This window comes from Elephas maximus, chromosome 4 (genome assembly GCF_024166365.1).
Source record: "Elephas maximus indicus isolate mEleMax1 chromosome 4, mEleMax1 primary haplotype, whole genome shotgun sequence".
Taxonomy (NCBI): domain Eukaryota; kingdom Metazoa; phylum Chordata; class Mammalia; order Proboscidea; family Elephantidae; genus Elephas; species Elephas maximus.
In genome coordinates this window covers 78555634-78577033 of record NC_064822.1, presented here as the reverse complement: position 1 = coordinate 78577033, position 21400 = coordinate 78555634, and positions in this window count along the sequence as shown.

The following is a 21400-nucleotide window of genomic DNA, read 5'->3' as shown; positions in this document are numbered from 1 at the left end:
ATAAAAACAAGAAATTTTAATCAATTACTTAATCCCGTAAACTTGAGACGATACCAGGAAAATTTACTCCATTGTCTGAAATGTTGTATATGTGTTTAGCACAGACCTGAAATCATCCAGGAAGATGTGTGAGATGACTGGAATACTTCTTATTCCAAAAAGTACATGAAACTTCCTTCATAGAAAGCATTTAACTGGAAGAAAACAATCTTTCTAAAGAGATGTAGTTCAATATTACCAAGAAGCCAAGGGATGGACTAATACAGCTCTTAGGATCTTTAGCATTCCTATGAATTTCCTGCCCTATCTATATTGTGAAGATCCCATAACAATTCACTGGTTCTTGGCACTAAAGAACTTTCATTTACTCATGATGCCAAGCTGCGAGGTTGTTTGAAAAAGCCAATATTAAAATATTAAATCAAGTAACTAGCACCCCCATAAACATTTCATTTATCTAGGGCAATAGGGGCACATGTTTAAATTCATCTAGAATTTAAACATGTGCCCCTATTGCCCTAGATAAATGAAATGTTTATGGGGGGGGGGAACAATATATCTTACTGTTCTTTTGTTCAAAAATGATATCGTGTGATTTTCCTCTGTGTATGAATGTGAATGAATAATGACTAAGCCACATTACAGCTTACTCAGTCTGTATTTTGAATGAAAACTATTTCATGATCAAGGGTTGTTTGGGTTAGTATTAATGGCTGTCTTCACACCTTTCCCATCACTGGTGCCAGGATATAAGAATGCAGTTCCCTGAAGCTACATACTGCTCTGGTTCTCTGAGAATGTTGTCACGGTCAGTTTGTGGAACTCCACCAACCTTGCCAAAGTACTAACGACAGAGCTCTGAGACCACATCCACAAGAATGCAGGAAACCAGTCATGAGTTTACACCAACTAAATGACAATAGACAACCTGGAGGAAATTAAAATTAATTCGTGTAAAACATGCCACTCTTCACAGTTACTCAATTTTGAAAACCACCATAGATCTACTGCAGTGGCAACATTTAGACCAACAAGAGTAATTTATATTTGTACTACACTCCACCATAAAAATTTTTCCATTTCATTTGCCTCTGAGATAGGCAGACCACTTAACAAGTTACTTGAGATCATTCACTCAATTTCTCACTATTGAAAAGTAGCTACTGGATTTCTCCATTTGAGTAATGTTTACCATGGTACTAAAAACCCAGTAGAGCTTGTCAGTAAGATACTGGTAAACATTCAATCACAAATTATAAGCTGATATAACCCAACGAAGCACAATGCTGGTGTTTTCTTAGAAATATCACATACTCCATTGATGGAATTCATCAGCCAGTCAAATAACAAGACTGCCTCAACACAGAAGAGATGGCCACGACCAGTGCCAAATACAGACATTTTCCTCTAGACACAGGGATGCCACTGAGGAGTTACAACGATGAAGTGACATACTCTAACTTGCTTTTTTAATATATTAAATTGATATCAATTACCAAAATATATTTGAGATTCTCTAGATGAAATGTTTCTTTTTTGTTCTTTCCGAGCTTGTAATTTAGTAGGATTAATACAGAAACTAAGGAACCCTGGTGGCATAGTGGTTTAATGCTCAGCTGTTAACGGGAAGGTCTGCAGTTCGAACCCATCAGTCACTCTGTGAGAGAAAGGTGTGGCAGTCTACTTCTGTAAAGATTTACTGCCTTGAAAGTCCTATGGGGCAGTTCTACTCTGTCCTGTAGGGTTGCTATGAGTCGGAATCAACTCAATGGCAATGGGTAGATGAAAAAACTGAGGCCCAGAAAGGCTGTAATTTCATTAAGATATCACAGCTAGTTAGTGGTAGAGTCAAGACTGGAACCCTATAATGCTGAGTCCAGAAATTAGGGTTGCAGATTAAAACAATGGTAAAGAATACTGGCTAATTCTCAAAATAGTAAAAATAAAAATATATGTGGCCAATAAATGAATAGTCAAAGAATTTTAAATTTAAACAAGATACCATTATTCACCCCTCTAGCACTGTTGAGAACGTAATTATTGAGAACATAAGGAAACAGGCTACTTGCATTAGCAGCTGGTGAGAAAGTAAAGTGGTATCCTTAAAAATATACAAATATCCATACACTTTTACCCAGTAATCTAATTCCTCCCAGGATGAACACAGAACTGTTTATAAGGTTGTCTCCAGTGTTAACTACGACAGCCAAATAATGGAAATTACATAAAGGCCCACTTATACTAAGTTGATAAAATAAAAATGAATTTGTGTCTCTCATTACAATCAAATACTATGCAGCCAAGAAAAATTGTTTTAGAAGAATAATTTATAAACTGGGAAAATGTTTTTCACAAATTTTTCAGTGAAAAAATCAGAATGATAAACAGTATAATTAACACATTCATAATTAGGACAATATTTATAATTTATACGTGTGTGTGTGTGTCAGTAGCCCAGGCAGTGCAACAGTTAAGCATTTGGCTCCTAATTGGAAGGTCAGCAGTTCAAATCCATCAGCCACTCCAGTGGGGAGAAAACCTGGCAATCTTCTCCCATAAAGATTACAGCCTAGGAAACCAAAACCCTATGGGGCACTTCTACTCTGTCATATACGGTTGCTACGAGTCAGAATCAACTTGACAGCACACAACAACAACATATATGTGTGTGTGTAGGCATATTTAGTAAATATAGTCACTCATACACATAGAAAAAGAAACTGGAGAAAATGCTGTATAGTAACAGTAGTTTGAGTGATTATTGCACACTAAGCATTTCTCAAAAAAAATTATAAGTATTAAATCATTTAACACTAAACTACACTATGAGATATATCTTTTTAACTGTTTCACAAATGAGGCACAGAAAGGTTAAGTAATTTAGTCAAGGGCACACAGTAACATTGGCAACCTAAGCCCAGAGCCAGTGCTTTATTTTATTTATTATATTGCCTCCCTAATTTTCTCCTGGGTCTTTGTAATTATTTGATAGTCTATATTGTATATTTCTAAGTATTTGACTCAAGGTGTGGGAAAGAAAAGAAGGGGAGAAGTTAGAAAAACATCTAGCATAAATAAATTTTCCTCCTTTAGGACTTGAGCAATGTTATTACTCTAAGTAAAAAGCTGTGAACCAATTGTACTCATACTGGTGAGTTTATATCCTGGCAAAATATGCTTCCAGCTGTTCATGCTAATCACTTTTATTTGGACTGGCTTTTTCAGAGCATCAGTGTTATTTCAACCATGTTTCCATGTGCATTATCAACATAGATATAGCAAGAGGCCATTGCTTTAATAATCAACCAACTCTCAACAATTAGCCATTTGCTTCAACATAAAATTTATTCCACCTGCAGTACGCAGAATTTAGAATTTTTTAATTGTGCTTGCAAGGCTCATCAAGCCGCTCCACACCACAAACTACAGCATTACATCCACTTGGCCTCTGGTAACCTCATGATACATGTATTCTCTGCAGATTGTTTTCTGATCACTAGATTCCAGAGTGGTTGCAACTGTGAAGCAAGCACCCCTAATAAGACAAAATTTCTAAAGGAGGGAAAACTGATCACTTCTAGGAGTAGAGTTACATGCCAACATTAATTCAACAAACAGGTATTGCGTGCCTACTTTGTAACACAGGTAACAGAGTATGAAAAGACACAGACTCTGTCATCAAGGAGCTCGATCTCATTTATTGGAATAGATAAGAACATCAAAGATATGACACAGCGACGTGAGGAGCAAATCCTTCTGACAAGCCAGGCGGCCATGGTTTTCCCTGTTCCTCTCCTGCTGGCATCTTTAGGCCTCAGAACAAACCACCACCCCCACTGAGGCCTGATGTTTGTTAGATGTTGATTAAGAAATACAGTTCTGGGCTAACCACCTCCTCTCCTCAGGAAGTCAAAGGAGCATAATGCAATAGGGTGTTTGTTGGCAGAGTGAAAAGATACAATTAGTCACTTAGGCTGGTGGTATAAAATAGCTAGGAGAGGAAGTTTTCTTAGTATCCACAGCTATGGTGCAAGTGGGGCACACACAGCATAAACTTACTGTCCACCTAAGTGGACTCTGTCAGAAGAATGAACAAATTTGTCTTGGAAGAAATACAGCTGGAACACTCCTCGGAAGCAAAGACGGTGAGACTTCGTCTCACATACTTTGGACATGTTATCAGGAGGGACCAGTCCCTGGAGAAGCACATCGTGCTTGGTAAAGTAGAAAGCAAAAAAGAGGAAGACCCTCAACAAAATGGACTGATAGTGGCTGCCACAATGAGCTCAAGCATAACGACGATTGTGAGGATGGCACAGGACCAGGCAGTGTTTCATTCTGTTGAACACAGGGTTGCGATGAGTCAGAACTGACTCAATGGCACCAGCAAAAACAAGTGGACCTACCTGGCCAGGGGGAGATCGGCAGTTGGTAGGGTCCCATTTCAGCCCCTCATCCTGGCACAAAGTGGGGTGTGCAAGGAAGAGTCATCATCTCTGCCCAGACAGTTTTTGAGGATAGATTATTCCTGGTGGGATGCTTCCTGTTGTATGCTGTCTGATTCTTTTAAGTAATAAAAGGCTACTTTCCACATACTAGTGTGCATTCAGGCTCTGATCTGAAGAACGTGATGTTTATGGAGCAACCCATATTAGTTATTGGTGCCCTTTTTCTAAAGGCCTCCTGGCAATCTAGAAATTGGGTACAGCCTGCAAGCACCACACAGATTTGGAGTGTTGTCTTACATTTATGGCATGGTTGAGAAGGACATGTTGTTCTACACATGATATATGTTATAGTTAAGAAATTAAAAGACATCAGAGTCCAGAGGAGGCATTTAGAGAAAGGATAGGGTGCATGAGTTGCACCCTAGGGCTGGGTAAGGAAATGCTTCTAGAATGAAGGACACTTAAACCAAATTTTAAAGAGTGAGACAGACTTAGCCAGAAAGAAGGAGATTTCCAGCACAGGGAACATAATCAACAATAACTCCTAGAAAATTGTGTCATTTCAGCAAAGTACAGGTATGTTGATGTGACTGAGTGATAGTGTGCATGTGGAGGTGTGGCAAGCACTGGAGCTGAAAAGACTGGCCAAAGTCTTGTCTCCTTTAATGATTCCCAAAGCCACTTGTCCTAGTAAGCAGATGTTGTGAATTAGTAGTCAATGATAGTCTCTGATGATCCTGTATCCCATCAGTTAAAGATAAGTCAGTACACACCAAAGAGCCTATTAGTGAGCCACTGCACAGGTTCTAATTAAACATGATAGACTGAATAAACAGCAGTTTGAATAAATGAAAGCACACTAATAGAAATGGAATAAAAGGGAATAATTTATGAATAAAAATAGAGTGAATCCACAAGGATGACAGGAATGGAAAGGATGCAACAGCATATGAGAGCTGTTAAAATTTTAGAAGATGGGAAGCAAAGGATGGATGATAACTGATTTAATAAATCTCAGGAAGTTGAGTCCATCAAGAAGAACCAAATACGACTTGTGACCAGTTGCACTGCAAAGTCGCAGAAAGGCATAGCAATTGGAGACAAAGAATATCTATGAGAGTGGGCATAAAGGCCAGGACAGTGCCACCCCTGCACCTTGGGGAAAAAAAAAAAAATGGGAAGTTTACTACAGAGTACATGACCTAGAAAGACTCTGGAAAGGTATAATAGAGGGAGGGCATGAAGGTCCATATTGCAAAAGGATGATCTGAAAGTCTACATGCTGAATGGTGACAACCCTGGGCTCCTGGAATGCTGGCAGCCAGGCTTATACCCCCTCAAGCAGGAGATGAAAGGACTTGTCTTTGGAGAAAATAACTGAACCAAGAAGAGGATCTGATGTTTAAAATGATCCTTAAAACAGTGGTACAACCTGAGTAGCATCTGCAGGACTCATCCGGCAAAGGTTATAGCTTGTGCAGGTGCACACTTATGAAAGAGTAGGCAAGTCTAAGGAGTGGTAAGATGTTCAGTTTGTTTGACAAATGCCTGGTTGGAGAACAGTAGGAAATGATCTTAGGGAGGCCAAGGTCTACCTATTAAAAGGACTTACATAGGATGTTAAAGAGATGGCATTTTACATTATATACCAGAGGGGAGTCTCCACGGGAGAATTACATGATCAGATTTAGAAAGACAAACCTGGCTTTAGTATAAAAGATACCTGGATTGAGACAGAACATGGTAACCAAGAAACCAGCTAGGAGGCTATTCCTTATCTCTAAGAAAGAAAGTAGAGGCTGAACTAAGGCAATGTTAATACAATAGAGAGGACAGTCAGGATTTCAGAGACGTTTAGAAGGTAGAATTGACAGAATATTTTTATCATCTAGAAACATGGGGATCAGAGCTTCGAATCAGTTCAAACTGGTTCAGTCACGGTCGATGAGGTGAAACTGGAACAGACCCAAACATTCATAATTTGGGTGATCCAAAATGGGAAAAATTATGGGTCAGAGCCCTGGAACGGGAGACTCAGAGGAGGTGTGGTGAGCCCTTTCAGAAGCCTGATGCGTGAGACTGGATTATTGTCAGGACTGTGGAGAGTAACACACATTCAGAGCACTGCGGTTGAAGGCCATCTTTGAGTGGGGCAGCACAGTTTCTGACTCTGAGCAAAATTCAATGGGCAGGAGATTTGGTTGCTACGCAATGCATACACTGTCCATATTTTTCTAAGAGGGAGATTAAGTTATCAGGGCTTCAACCTCTAATTGTCCTGTTCTGGCTACTGTTCTGGTTCACCCAACTTCTAAAAATTTGAATCTGTTCCACTGACGCTTCTTCAGCCATGACCGAACCAGGAAGAACCAGTTTGAAGTCCCGAAGGGGATGTATGGAAAGGAGACAAGGAAGAATTGCATGTTTTTAGCTTAGGAATCAGGAATGATGGTGACATTATTAATTAAAATAGAGAATATTAAAGAAATAATTACTTTGATAAAATAAAGAGGCACATGAAGTTCAAAATGACTATATGACTTCTAAGGAGAGATGTCCTGTAGACAGCTGGAAAGAAGAGGCCACAGCTCAGGAAAGAGCACTCATCTAGAGGTACAGGTTTGATAATCAATATTGTATTAATAATGAAGCCATGGTAGAAAATGAGGGCATATAGAGAAGGAATGACAAACATATGCCACCACCATGGAAGGCAGTACAAAGCTCTTAGGGCACTCTTTCTTGCTAAACCCCAATGTGACTTCGGGAGACTTCCCAATATTGCTCTCCCATCATCACTACCAATCAACTAGAGGTGGCACGTGAGTTAAAAACCCATTTGTCTTCCCTGATGCAAAAAGCGAGAGTAGACAACCAAGGACTGGACCCTGAGGAACAGATTCTCAAACATACCAAACACCATCAACTCTGTGTGCTAATGTGAGTTTAGATGAGAGTCTGGTGTGAGAGTACTGCAAATTCATTTAAACGAAACCATAAAGCATGTTCACATCCATGGTCTTAGCTAACCTTCTTTCTCTCCTGAACTTCACCTGAACTAACTGCTCTCCCACCAGCACGCTTGCCCCTCTGCAATCTGTCTTCCAAACTGCAGCGAGAGAAATATTTCCAAAGCAGAGATATGATTTTATCACTCCTCACCCTCACCTCTGCTGTTAAAACCCCTTCAAAGCTTAAACTTGCCTTAAGATTAACTACCAGTTGCCATCAAGTCAACTCCTACTCATGGTGACCCAAAGTATGCCAGAATAGAACTGTGTTCTGTAGGGTTTTCAATGGCTGATGTTTTGGAAGTAGACCGCCAAGTCTTTTTCCTTTCCGAGATGCCTCAGGGTTAACCATTTGCATCACCCATGGACCTGTTCTTAAGATAGAAACGAAGATTTTTAAAATGGTCTACAAGCCTCATAGTATTAACCCCTCATTATCCAGCCTATTGTACCATACACCACCCCACCCACGCCCTATTTTCTGTACCACTCCCCTCCACCACAGACTTTTGAAGATGCCATCTGTCCTATTTGAGACCTCTGGCCCTTACTCTTCACCTGAAAAATTCCTATTCATCCTTCAGGTCTCAGCGTTAATGTCATTTCCCCCAAAATGCTTTCCATGAATTCCAGGTCTCATCATAGCACTGTGTGCCTTTCCTGCAAAGCACTAACCAAGGTTGTGATTTTTACATGTGTCTGTGTGCCCTGTTGTTCCAATGCCTCTCTACTACCAGACACCAAAGTCCATGAGTTCAGGGTGGAAAGTTTCTTCTTCTTTCCCCAAAATCTAGCATTATGTCTGGCACCTAGTACACACTCAAAAAATATTTACTTAATTAGGTTGGTTTTTGTGATGTGAATTAGGAGACTACATGTTCACTCCTGGAAAATATGCCTATATAAAATATTTATTAAGAGTTTGCTTTCACTTTGAGATGAATTAATATGGTTAAACATCAAGAAATAACAATTGGCAAATAGCATGACACATATTTCAATAGCTATTTTAATTTCATCAGGCTTATTCTATCCTTTCTTAGGAAATTTGCAAAGTAGTATTGAATAAATAGTCACCTTGCTTCCTGAAATTACATGCGGCCTGAAATCCTGCTGGCTCCAAAAGTGAGAAAAATTTTCTCCACTGTTATTAGATTGTCAAGCTGCTTTTCACAAATATTACAATCCTTATTGTCCTCAGCATTATTTCAAGAGCTATTAAGAATCATATCCTCATTTAGCTAGCTGTGCAGAATGCCTCCTTGTTTCCAACTTCTAAGTCTCCCTTCTCTATAACAGGTTTTAAATTAAGGCCACAAAGCTACTCAGAGAGTTTAGATAAAGCAACAACATCCATAAAACACTAATTGCTCCATTTCTTCCCTTAATTCCTTTTAAATGAAAGACGGGCACTACTGGAAAAGTAGACACTTTCATGGTAACCCATGATTGGGAGTATCCTCTTAGATAATGAATAATATACAGTTACTGGCCCTCTAATGTACTGCTGACCCAGCCACACACAAGAACTGTAACTGTTCCCCAGGATGTGAAAGAACTACATAAATGTTAGAGTCGTGAAGCAACCAAATCCAGTAAGAAACACAAGTTTCACTAAGGTGCTGTTGTTTTTAGTGGCTATGAATGACACCTTGTAGATATGAATTGCAGCTTCATATCTAAGAGCAAAGCTTGTGACACACACAAGCACTTTCTACACATTACCAGAAGCTCCTTAGCACTTTGTGCCTTCACATACATCTCCACACCCACTGCTCCAGGTCTTGTGATTTGCCCGGTTACTTAGACCATCTTTGGCCTCCCTTGCAGAGCAAAGAAATAGCTTCAGTAAGAACAACCTACCTGACTCTCCTTTCTTGGCATATGCTTCAGACCTGCGTCCCTCTGCCCAAAACAGCCACTGCTGTTTATCTGATAAGCCAATGTGTGCTGAGATAGCAATGATAAATTACTAAAATATGTGTTTCCTGTACCACATACATTTGATGCTTATTAGAGGAAGTCAGATATTAAATGCTTTCAGCTAAATGGCCACTAGTAGAAACTTGTCACTGTTCCTTCACAGAAAATTACTGGAGGAAACTACCCACACATATGTATCTACCTTTTCAAACATCCAGTAAGGAGAAAACAAAGAATGACAGATAAGAAGAAATCCTAGTTTCCAGAATTCTATTTACTTCAGTAACTGCATTGATATAGTCCCTGGATATGGTGCCTACTTTCAAAGAATTTACAATTTGTCATGCTCAGCTAAGTTTCAGTCTTGAAGTCAAAGGCTCTATCACTTACATTCCACTAGAATACAAACTCCATGAGAGGAAGGACCCCTTTTTGGCAACTATAAACTCAGACCCTTGCCTTAAACTCAATAACTATTGATGAATGAATGAATGCTAGTTATATACTCCAGAAAATAACAAAATCTTTCTTAGCTCATTTTCTCATCTACAAAATGGGAAGGACAGTACTCACTTCATAAGGCTTTTATGTGGATTAATCTAAATGACATATACAGAAGCCCCTAACAAGTTTTTAGGAAATAGTGCTTCTATTTTTTCAATTAGGTAGACTGTACTAATTACGACAGATACTGAGTAATTTTGATAACAGGACTAAAAGATCTGACAGAGGGAGAACAGAGTCAACCTTCAAGCATTCATAACAAAAATGAGTTCTCTTGGCACAAAGAGCTTGTAACACAGGTAATTGAGACCCTAAATACAAGTACGTACATAGACTAGAAAAGGGAAACTGAGAGCAGAACAGTAGGCTTGAAACAAATGAATGGAAAGAAATCTCAGACACTCTAGTTCAAGAGAATTAGGAATTAATTTTTTTTTTTTTTTTGTATAGCTAACCAGAGACATGGTAAGAGACTAACAGACTTGGTCTTAAACTAACTCTCAGAAATCCCACAATAATTTCAACATGACGATTTGGCATCACGTGTCATATCTGATCATTAAAGTGGTCATGATAACATAATATTGCTGAATACTCATAACATTCTGTTTTGTTCTCAGCTCTTACAATGTTAACAAGTCATTAACCAATTCTGTGCCCTACTTATCTTTAAAATGGTCCTAACCAACTAAAAATTTATTTAAGACTAGTAAATATGAAACGTGGAAAATAGAAATGAAATGAAAAATATTCTCCAGGGTTTTGCCTAACTTTGAGATATGCCTCCATTTCTACCGCATACCATAAGTACCCCTTCCTAATAAAGGTCCAAACAGGTAATAATTCATTTTCAAGGCAATTTAATGATTATTTAATGAATAGCTATTCTGTGCCAGACACAGTATCTAGTATAATCACTAAACCACGTTACCTTGAGTCATGACTTTACATGCTCCCATGCCTTACACAAAGTTCTACCATCAAATATACAAATATTTTACATTGTTTCTCCAATAGGAGCAGGGGAAAAAAAGTACGCTGAGTTATTACCTTCTTTCAACTGGTCTATGTGGGGACTGTGTGAAAAATTGAGCCAGATTTTGGTGGTGCAGTCAGTGCCTGCCAAGGAATGTTTTCTCCCAAACGACAGAAGATGCTTTTTTTTTTTTTTTAATTAACTTTTATTAAGCTTCAAGAGAACATTTACAATTCCAATCAGTCTGTCACATGTAAGTTTACATGTACCTTACTCCCTTCTCCCACTTGCTCTCCCCCTATTGAGTCAGCCCTTTCAGTCTCTCCTTTCGTGCCAATTTTGCCATCTTCCCTCTCTCTCTATCTTCCCATCCCCCCTCCAGTCAAGAGTTGCCTACACACTCTCCAGTGTCCACCTGATTTAATTAGCTCTCTCTTCATCAGCATCTCTCTCCCACCCGCTGACCAGTCCCTTTCATGTCTGATGAGTTGTCTTCAGTGATGGTTCCTGTCCTGTGCCAACAGAAGGTCTGGAGAGCATTGCCACCGGGATTCCTCTAGTCGCAGTCAGACCATTAGGTATGGTCTTTTCATGAGAATTTGGGGTCTGCATCCCACTGATATCCTGCTCCCTCAGGAGTTCTCTGTTGTGCTCCCTGACAGGGCAGTCATCGATTGTGGCCGGGCACCAACTAGTTCTTCTGGTCTCAGGATGATGTAGGTCTCTGGTTCATGTGGCCCTTTCTGTCTCTTGGGTTCTTAGTTGTTGTGTGACCTTGGTGTTCTTCATTTTCCTTTGCTCCAGGTGGGTTGAGACCAATTGATGTATCTTACATGGCTGATTGTTAGCATTTAGGACCCCAGACGCCACATTTCAAAGTGGGATGCAGAATGTTTTCATAATAGAATTATTTTGCCAATTGACTTAGAAGTCCCCTCAAACCATGTTCCCCAGACCCCAGCCCCTGGTCCACTGACCTTTGAGGCATTCATTTTATCCCGGAAACCTCTTTGCTTTTAGTCCAGTCCAACTGGGCTGACCTTCCTTGTATTGAGTGTTGCCAAACGACAGAAGATTCTTCATGTGAAGAACAAACCTGATTAGCACCAGAATCAAAGCTTGTGATAAGTGGTTAAGCTTATAAGATTTGTGACAATAAAGCATGTAGCCAGTTCTCATCTTGAAAATTGAGAACAGATAACAACCTGGAGGAATGTTTTTTTGGTGTTAAATCTGTTGTTTGACCTTCCAGTTCTTTAACTATAGCTCACAAAGAGAACATGGTAAACAAAGCAGTTGGTTGTACGGACCATCATAAAATACAACCTTTGAATTATTCAACAAACATTAATTAAGCAACTATTATGTCCAGGAACTCGGCTAGTACAAAGACAAATCAGATAAGATCTCATAAGAGAGACAAATATGGCAACAGTTGCTCTACAGCATGCAAAGTGTGACCATTGTAGAACAAAGTGGAAAGGAAACGTGGCGAGACAGTGAGGGTCGGGAAGGTTATCATAGAAGTGTTGACAATTGAGTTGAATATTAAAGAATCAAAGGAATGTTTTTCAGATCTACAAGTGATAGGCAGCAGGAAAAGTGTGTCAAAGGCATGGATTGAGGTGAGCAAACTGTTTTGGGAACAATGAGAAACTTGTTCCAACAGGTGGAGCTAAAAAGGCAGGCAATAAAACTGTAAAGGTAGATTATGGTCAAATCATGAATCTCCTTTATTAAATCATAAACAAAAATTTATTGATCATATTCTATGTGCTAGAAACTATCCTAGGTAATTTACAGCTTTGAAAATTCCACGGGACAGTTTTACTCTGTCCTACAGGGTTGCTATGAGTCAGAATCAACTTGATAGACGTAGGCTTGGTTTGGTTTGGTTTGGTTTGGTTTATGGGGTCACAACAGTGAATGTGGCACATAAAATCCCTGTCCCAGGTCCTAGTATATGCCAAGCTGAGTAGTATATGCCAAGCAGCAGAGTTAAGCAGGGAAAGTGGCATGAGAAGATTTCAAAAGGTAGTGTGAAGAACAAACTGGAACAGGCCAGGTGAGTCCTATTTCTGCTATGTCTGCCGTGAAATATTATGGTCATCTCATATATACATCTCCATCAGGAATTTAGAAATCCTGGTGGTATAGCGGTTAAGAGCTAGGGCTGCTAACCAAAACGTCAGCAGCTTGAATCCAAAAGGTGTTCCTTGGAAACCCTATGGGGCAGTTCTACTTTTTCCTATAGGGTCACTATGGGTCAGAATCGACTCGACGGCAATGGGCTTGGTTTGGGTTTATCAGGAATTTATAGAGAATTTTTATTCCCAAATATAATTATTACTTGGCTAAGTAAGTTTTCACAAAATATGCTTGTTCTCAAATCGTAACAAATTTCTACACCAAAAATATTTTTTCTTGGAATCCATCTTATCTCACACTATTAGCTACTGTCAGTCATCCTGACTCATTTCCTGAACTTTCAGTTGCTCCAAGGAAACTTCATTTTGCCTAAGAGATTTGAGACAGAACCAAATAAACTAAAGTCACCTATGAATGAATTCTCAATTTCCAGAGACCTTCCAAACAAATAGATAAGCCAAGGCTCTTAGAACCTAGAAAAAATATACTAGAATAATTTGGTTTTATTCCTGTAACCCATCCTTGACTTAGGACTTCCAGGATCTATGGTCTTCCAAACTTAACTATCCATTCCATATATATCCCAAAGTCTCAAGAATTGCCAAAAGCCCTGGAATTCATATGTAAGGGCATCAGAAATTTATTATTTTTAATATGGAATGTCACAAATTTACATCTATTAGTTTATTTGCTCCCTGCATACAACAACCACGGGAAAAAGGCAAATTAGATGTAATCATACCCATTTTAAAGAGGGAGAAACTAAAACCAAGGAAGGTAAAAACTGATCCAGGGTATGTGCTAGTAAGCAGCAGTGATAACTAGAACACAGAGCTTATGATTCCTTGACTATGTTCTTTGCTCTACCTTCCTATGGTCCCTTCATCCATCTGTCATTGTCTCTTATTTTGCCTACATATCTACATAATAATTCCTTGCTCTCTTAAGGTTAATAACATTTTTGTTGTTTTATTAGCCCATGCTTCCTACTGTTTTCTAAAGCTCAGATAAAGCCATCCATGTTAACCACTAAATAAAATCTCTTATATTTTTTTAGTGATACCCTTCATCGTCTTTTTCAACCTCCCCAAAGTTGCAGAGAAGTTGAACCCTAGTCAGCCCACATTGACCCAAGTAGAATTCAGGCTATTTTTAGATCAAAACTGACATATTCAGGCAGCAAAGAGAGCCAGGGAGACGCCAAACCCAGTATCCACCCTAGAAATGAACAAACATGGGAAGCAAATTGGCCCGTTCAGTGTCCCTTTGGGTTTATAATAAATTGTCTGAGAGAGCTTGGTGAATTAGCAATGACTCCACGCCAGGAACGCTTTGCCTCAGCCAACCCTAGAGCTGACTCTGCTAAGCCTGAGCCACCTGAGGTTTTTCAAAAAGATTACTTTCACACGAAGTTCATACAGCTCAGCCACTGCTGACAAGAACAAGGCCTATAGAACACATTGGCAAGCCCAGTGATGGTTCGCACTATGTAGTCACACGAGGTGAGAGACAGCATATGATAAAGGAAAAACCTTCCAACTAGGAGTCAGAAAACCTAGATTCCTTACCACCATGAGCCATATGACTTTGAGAAAGTCAAAAGGAAGATCTTGTGGCCCTAGACATGGCCAATGCAACCTTTGGCTGTCAGTCCCTTCAAAGATTGCCTCAGATGTAGAAAGCCCCCTTGCCAAAGGTCAGCCCTGTTCAGTCCACATCTAGTGACTGGTGAAGATATTAAGGACCGGAAATTTTTGCCCAGTGCAAAATATCTCTGATAGGCGTTTTCAGCTCCAGAGCACCCCATGGGGTCAGCTGAAGCTGCTGGTCTGGGCCTACATCACATCTTGACCCTTCCCCGTTCCCAACCCTGCTTCTTCAACCTCCCTTCCTTGCATTTAACCCCCAGGAAACTCCCTAATCTACATCCTGAACATTAACCACTTTCTCAAAGTCTGCATCCTGGGGAACCCAACATGCAATACCAACAAATTAAGGCCACTGACACAATTAATGAACAACAAAATGACATGTCAGATAAGAATTCGCTGAAAATAAAGCTCATTTATGTAGGTTAAGAAATCTTCACTAACTACGCAAAGCACCATTACTGTTGAAGGGTTAAACAATATCTCTGCTAAGCTACTGAAGGATAAGAACTTAATAATAAAAATAAAATACAGCCTTCTGCTATCATTTCCTCACAACTGAATGGAAGGAGAATCCAGACATCATTGTGGAATCAGTTAGGTTTTTCTTCTTCCTCACCAGCTTTATTTTTTTCTGCAAATCCAATCAGATGTGGTCCCATACTACCTGAGGTGTCTAATGCCTACCTATTCTCTAACTTCCTGTTTCATATCAATGGGAAAAGAAATTGATACCAAAAATCTGGAACTGCCTCAGACATACAATTGAAATTAGGTCTGTTAGTTGACTGATTCTTATAGTGCACCCTGTGACAAGCACCCAGATCCTCCTTTAGGACTAACGGACTTAACTCCCCAGCTGCTGGAAGTGTTACCAGCTGACAGTCCTCAGCTATCAATGTTCTCCAGGAATTGCCCTCAGTTGAAGATAGCTTCATCGTTCATAAACACACTCCCATAAAATAGCTGCTTAGTGCACAGTTTAATGGCCCCCTCACCTCAACTCAGGTCAACTCTGAAAGGCCATTCCAGTATCTGAGCAACCTGTGAAGTTGGCTGAAACTATGTGGAGACTGCATCACAGCCAACTTCTCCCTCTTCTCAACCATTCTTCCACTATCCTTCCCCTAAAGGTACTTCCTAATAATTTCCTGCATGTTTATCTCTGTCCCAGAGTCTAGCTGGCTTGCAATGAGAACCTCATCACTGGTGGCAGATCCCAGATGGCTAGAGACCCTCTAATCTCCTTCCTACCTAAGGATCCAGAATATTCAGACCATCAACAAGATTAATGAAAGCTTTATTTTCAGAGGATTTGGAGCCCTGGCGGTACGATGGTTAAGAGCTTGACTACTAACCAAAAAATCAGGAGTTCAAATCCACCTGCTGCTCCATGGAAATCCTATGGGGCAGTTCTCCTCTATCCTACAGGGTCACTGTCAGTCGGAATCCACTCAACAGCAACAGGTTAAGGTGGCCAGATTTAGGTGGACAATACAATTGTTAAAACTTTTACTAGTGGTGAACTGGGACGGTATACCAGTGGAAAGAAATGCACTAGTAAGCAAAATGTATCAGGACTTTGAGAATTTGAGGGAAATAGAAATTACAAGTAAAAGGGAATTAGATGGCAGTTGCTGGAGGCAATTGATGCTCTGAAAAAAAAATGAAAGACTGATGGTTATAAATCATCAATTAAAAGATAAATATGAAATAAAGTTAGAAGACTTACTCTTCTAAATTTCAAAATTTATTGTAAAGCCACAGTAATCAAGGTAGTGTGGTACTAGCACAAAGACAGACACATAGATCAATGGAATAGAAATGAAAGTCTAGAAATAAGCCCATTTATCTGTAGATAACTGATTTTCAGCAACAGTGCCAAGACAATTCAATGGAGGAAAGACAGTCATTGGAACAAACGGTACATGGTCAACAGGATATCCATATGCAAAAGAATAAAGTTGGACCCCTATCCCACACCATATACAAAAATTAACATAAAATTGACAGAAGATCTAACTGTAAGAGCTAAAACTTTAAAGTTCTTAGAAGAGCACATAGACTTAAATCTTTATGATCTTTGACTAGCCAATGATTTCTTAGATATGAAAACAAAAGCACAAGCAACAAAGAAACAATATATAAACTTTATCAAAAATTAAAAGCTTTGGTACTTTAAAGGACAGCATCAAGTGAAAAGATGACTCACAGAATACGAGAAAATATTTGTAGATCATACATCTGATAAGAGACTTGTATCCAGAATATACAAAGAACTCTTACAACTCAAAAACAAAAAGACAAAATAACCCAATTGAAAAATGGATAAAGGAATTAAATAGACATTTCTCCAAAGAAGATATATATACACCCAATAAGCTCATGAAAAGATGTTCAACATCATTAGTCATTAAAGAAATTAAAGTAAAAATCACAATACTCATATCACCTCACACTCATTAGGATTGACAATAACAAATGCTGGTTACAGTATGAAAATGAGAACCTTCATGCTGGTGGAATGTAAAACAGTACAGCTGCTTTGGAAGAGTTTAACAGTTCCTCAAAAAGCTAAACATACAGCTACCATATGACCTAGCAATTCCACTCCTAAGTATGTATTCAAAAAATTAAAAACATGTCCACACAAAAACTTGTACATGAATGTTCACTACAGCATTGTTCATAATAATCAAAAGGTATAAACAATCCCAATGTGCATCAACACATGAATGGACAAACAACATGTGGCTTATCTATATAATGGAATATTATTCCACCTAAAAAGGAAGAAAGTACTGATACATGCTACAACATGGATAAAACTTCAAAAGAACATTCTAATAAAAGAAGCCAGACACAAAAGGCCACATATGATTTCATTTCCATGAAATGCCCAGAATAGGCAAATGTATACAGACAAAAAGTAGATAAGTGATTTCCAGGGGCTATGGGGAATGATGCTAAGGAATATGAGGTTTCATTTTAGGGTAATGAAAATGGCCTGCAGTTAGGTAGTAGTGATAGTTGTACAACTTTTTGAATCCACTAAAACCATTCAACTGTACACATTAAAGGGGTGAATATTACAGTATGCGAATTATATCTCTATTTGCAGACTTTGAGTTAGAAAACCAAAAGGAAAAGAGCACTCTCGGCATTTCTCAAACCGAAAAAATTGAAGTCTCTAGTTGCAATTTCGAAGAATTCTATGGGCAAAATATTGAATAATACCAAAGCATCAAGAGAAAATGGAAGAAATACACAGAGACACTGTACCTAAAAGAATTGGTTGATGTTCAATCATTTCAGGAGGTAGCATATGATCAAGAACTGATGGTATTGAAGGAAGAGGTCAAGCTGCAATGAAGACACTGGGAAAAAATGAGGCTGCAGAAATTGATGGAATACCAATTGAAATATGTCTATAAATTGATGCAGTGCTGGAGGTGCTCACTCATCTATGCTAAGAACTTTGGAAGGTAAGCTACCTGGCCAACTGACTGGAAGAGATCCATATTTATGCCCATTCCAAAGAAAGGTGATTCAACAGAATGCAGAAATTACTGAACTATATCATTAATAACACACGCAAGTAAAATTTTGCTGAAGGTAATTCAAAAATGGTTGCAGTGGTATATTAACAGAGAACTGCTAGAAATTCAAGCCAGATTCAGAAGAGGACACGGAACAAGGGATATCATTGCTGATGTCAGATGGATCTTGGCTGAAAACAGAGAATACCCGGAAGATGTTTACCTATGTTTTATTGACTATGTAAAGGCATTCAACTGTGTGGATCATAACAAATTATGGGTAACACGGAGAAGAATAGGAATTCCAGAGCACGTAATTGTGCTCATATGAAACCTGTACATAGATTAAGAGGCAGACATTTGAACAGAACAAGAGGATACTGCATGGTTTAAAATCAGAAAAGGTGTGCATCAGGGTTGTATTCCTTCACCATTCTAATTCAATCTCTGTACTGAGTAAATAATCTGAGAAACTGGACTATATAAAGAAGAACAGAGTATCAGGATTGGGGGAAGACTTATTAACAATCTGTGATATGCAGATGACACAACCTTGCTTCAAGTGAAGAGGACTTGAAGCACTTACTAATGAAGATCGAAGACTACAACCTTCCGTGTGGATTATGCCTCAACATAAGAAAACAAAAATCCTTATAACTGGACCAATAAGTAACATCATGATAAATGGAGAAAAGATTGAAGTTGTCAAGGATTTAATTATACTTGAATCCACAATCAATACCCATGGAAGCGCAGTCAAGAAATCAGACAAGGGGAGAAGCCAAGATAGCAGACTAAAAAGGCACACTCTTACTAGTCTCTCTGCAGCAAAGAGATAATACCAAAGCATCAAGAGAAAATGGAAGAAATACACAGAGACACTGTACCGAAAAGAATTGGTTGATGTTCAATCATTTCAGGAGGTAGCATATGATCAAGAACTGATGGTATTGATCATATGCTGATGGTATTGATCACACGCCATCTCTCTGCAGCAAAGACAAAAAAAAACAAGTAAAATGGATACGGATGTCAATCCTGGAACCCTGAGCAACAAATGAAAGGATAAAGAATTATATCACAAAGAAACTAACTGAAAACAGTGACCAAGAAGGGAGAGAGCAGAGGTGCCTAGCTAACTGGCCTGGCACAACGTGGCTGTCTTGAGATAAAGACAGTGGCGACCCTGGGGGAGGAGGAGCACAGGAGGCAACTCTGTGGAATTCCCATCAGGATACAAAGAACCTTCAGAAGACATACCTGGAGTGAATCAAGGCAAACAGTGGCATAACCCCACGCCCATCCCTCCAGCCCAGACTGCCAAGGACCATGGTATGAGCCCCCTTCTTCACCCTACACCTGGCCACCTGCCCCACCTTTCCCACTACCAACTCTGCTGATCTCTGATAGGCCACTATAAGAAGGGCCCACATGACCACCCTGTCCTATTAGCCCGCCTGACCATGTTGTATGCCCGCAGGCCACTCCAGCTCAGCTTTGGCCCCCCACCGTGCCTTTCCCACCTGCCTGTCAGCACCAAGTGCTGGCAGGAATCTCGGGCATGGACCAGACTGTTCACCCCTCCCTCCTTGGCCACCAACCCCGCCAAATGCTAGAAGGCCACTCCAGCGTGGGAGTGGCCACTTGCCTCGCCTTTCCCAGCTGCCTGATCAAGGTGAGCGCTGGCATGGTGCTCTGGCGCACACCCAGCTGCCCATTCATCCTTTTCTACGTGTTCAACTGTGTTCAGTGGCAGCAGGCTGCACTGGCTTGGCTTTAACCCCACCCCCACCCCACCTTTCCCATTGCCCAACTGCACCAAGCACCAGTGGGCCAGCCCTGCACAGACCCAACCACCTGCCCCACACTCCTTGCCTGCCATGCTCCTGCAGGGCTCTCCAGCACAGCTTCAGCCACCTGTTTCACCTTTCCTGCCCACCGGATAGTACACAGGCACACTCATGAGGTAGCCCTGCCATCACCCACCCACCCCCACCAGGCAAGCATGAGTGACCACTTCCCTGTGATCTCATATATCCATCACCACTACCCTCCACTCCTCGACCCAGCATGTGGAGGCACCAATGTTCTAGGTGCCAGGCACCCTTGCTGGGGCCAACAGTCCTGTAACATCTCCTACTCCCTCAAGCCACCTGCACCAGAAGACTGAGGACAAGCAGTATGCCTTCCCCTGTGGTGCACTCTAGTGGACAAGGGCATGCCTTCCAATAGGGCACCAGTGGACTGGCAGTATCCCCCTGGACTTGCTCCCTGCATTGCCTCCCTCTGACCACCGTCACCCAGCATGGCCTGCCCAGGACCATCAGTGAGAGTTTCCATGCCACCCACCCAGTGACTGATGACCCAGGCACCCTCACCCAGAACATATGGCAACCAACAGTGTGCACACACAACATCCAAACCAGGAACCAGTGGAAAATGCTCCCTGCATTCATGCACACCTGACCAGCTGACAGAAACATCATCTCACCAGAAACTTTAGTTACAGCCTTAGCCACCCCACAAGAACAGCGAACAGAGAACTACGCTTACACACCCAGTCATTGCCCTACCCACCCAGGGGCAGGATATGAAAGTTCCAGTGTAGACAATTTAGCAACCAGCATAGTACACTCGCCCCACCTACTCAAATATATCAAAACAGAACAAAACAAAAAATCGGGACACAGCAAACAATCAATATAACTTAGTAACACCTGATGCCTTGATACACCAGATAACATCAAATCACACAAAGAAGCAGGTCAAGATGGCTCCAGAAAGTAACCAAAATAAAGAACCAGAAAACCTTATGGAGAAAAAAATTGGTAACGGAACTACCCGATAAAGACTAACATACAAGGTTTTCCTGGAGATCAAGAAAGAGATCAAGGAAAACACAGACAAAATTAAGAAAAACACAACAAAATAGTAGCAGAATTCAAGAAAACAATACAAGAACAAAATGACAAAATAAACAATTACAAACCATACAAAAGCAACAACTAGAAACCCAAAAGTTTAACAATAAAATCTAAGAAACAGACAATGTAACAGAAGGATACAGGAGCAGAACTGAATTACTGGACTTAGCAAAATTGAGAATAAATTCCTTGACATCAATATGTTTGAGGAAAAATCAGAAAAAAGAATGAAGAAATCCTAAGAATTATAGGGGACACTATCAAGAGGAAAATTTTGC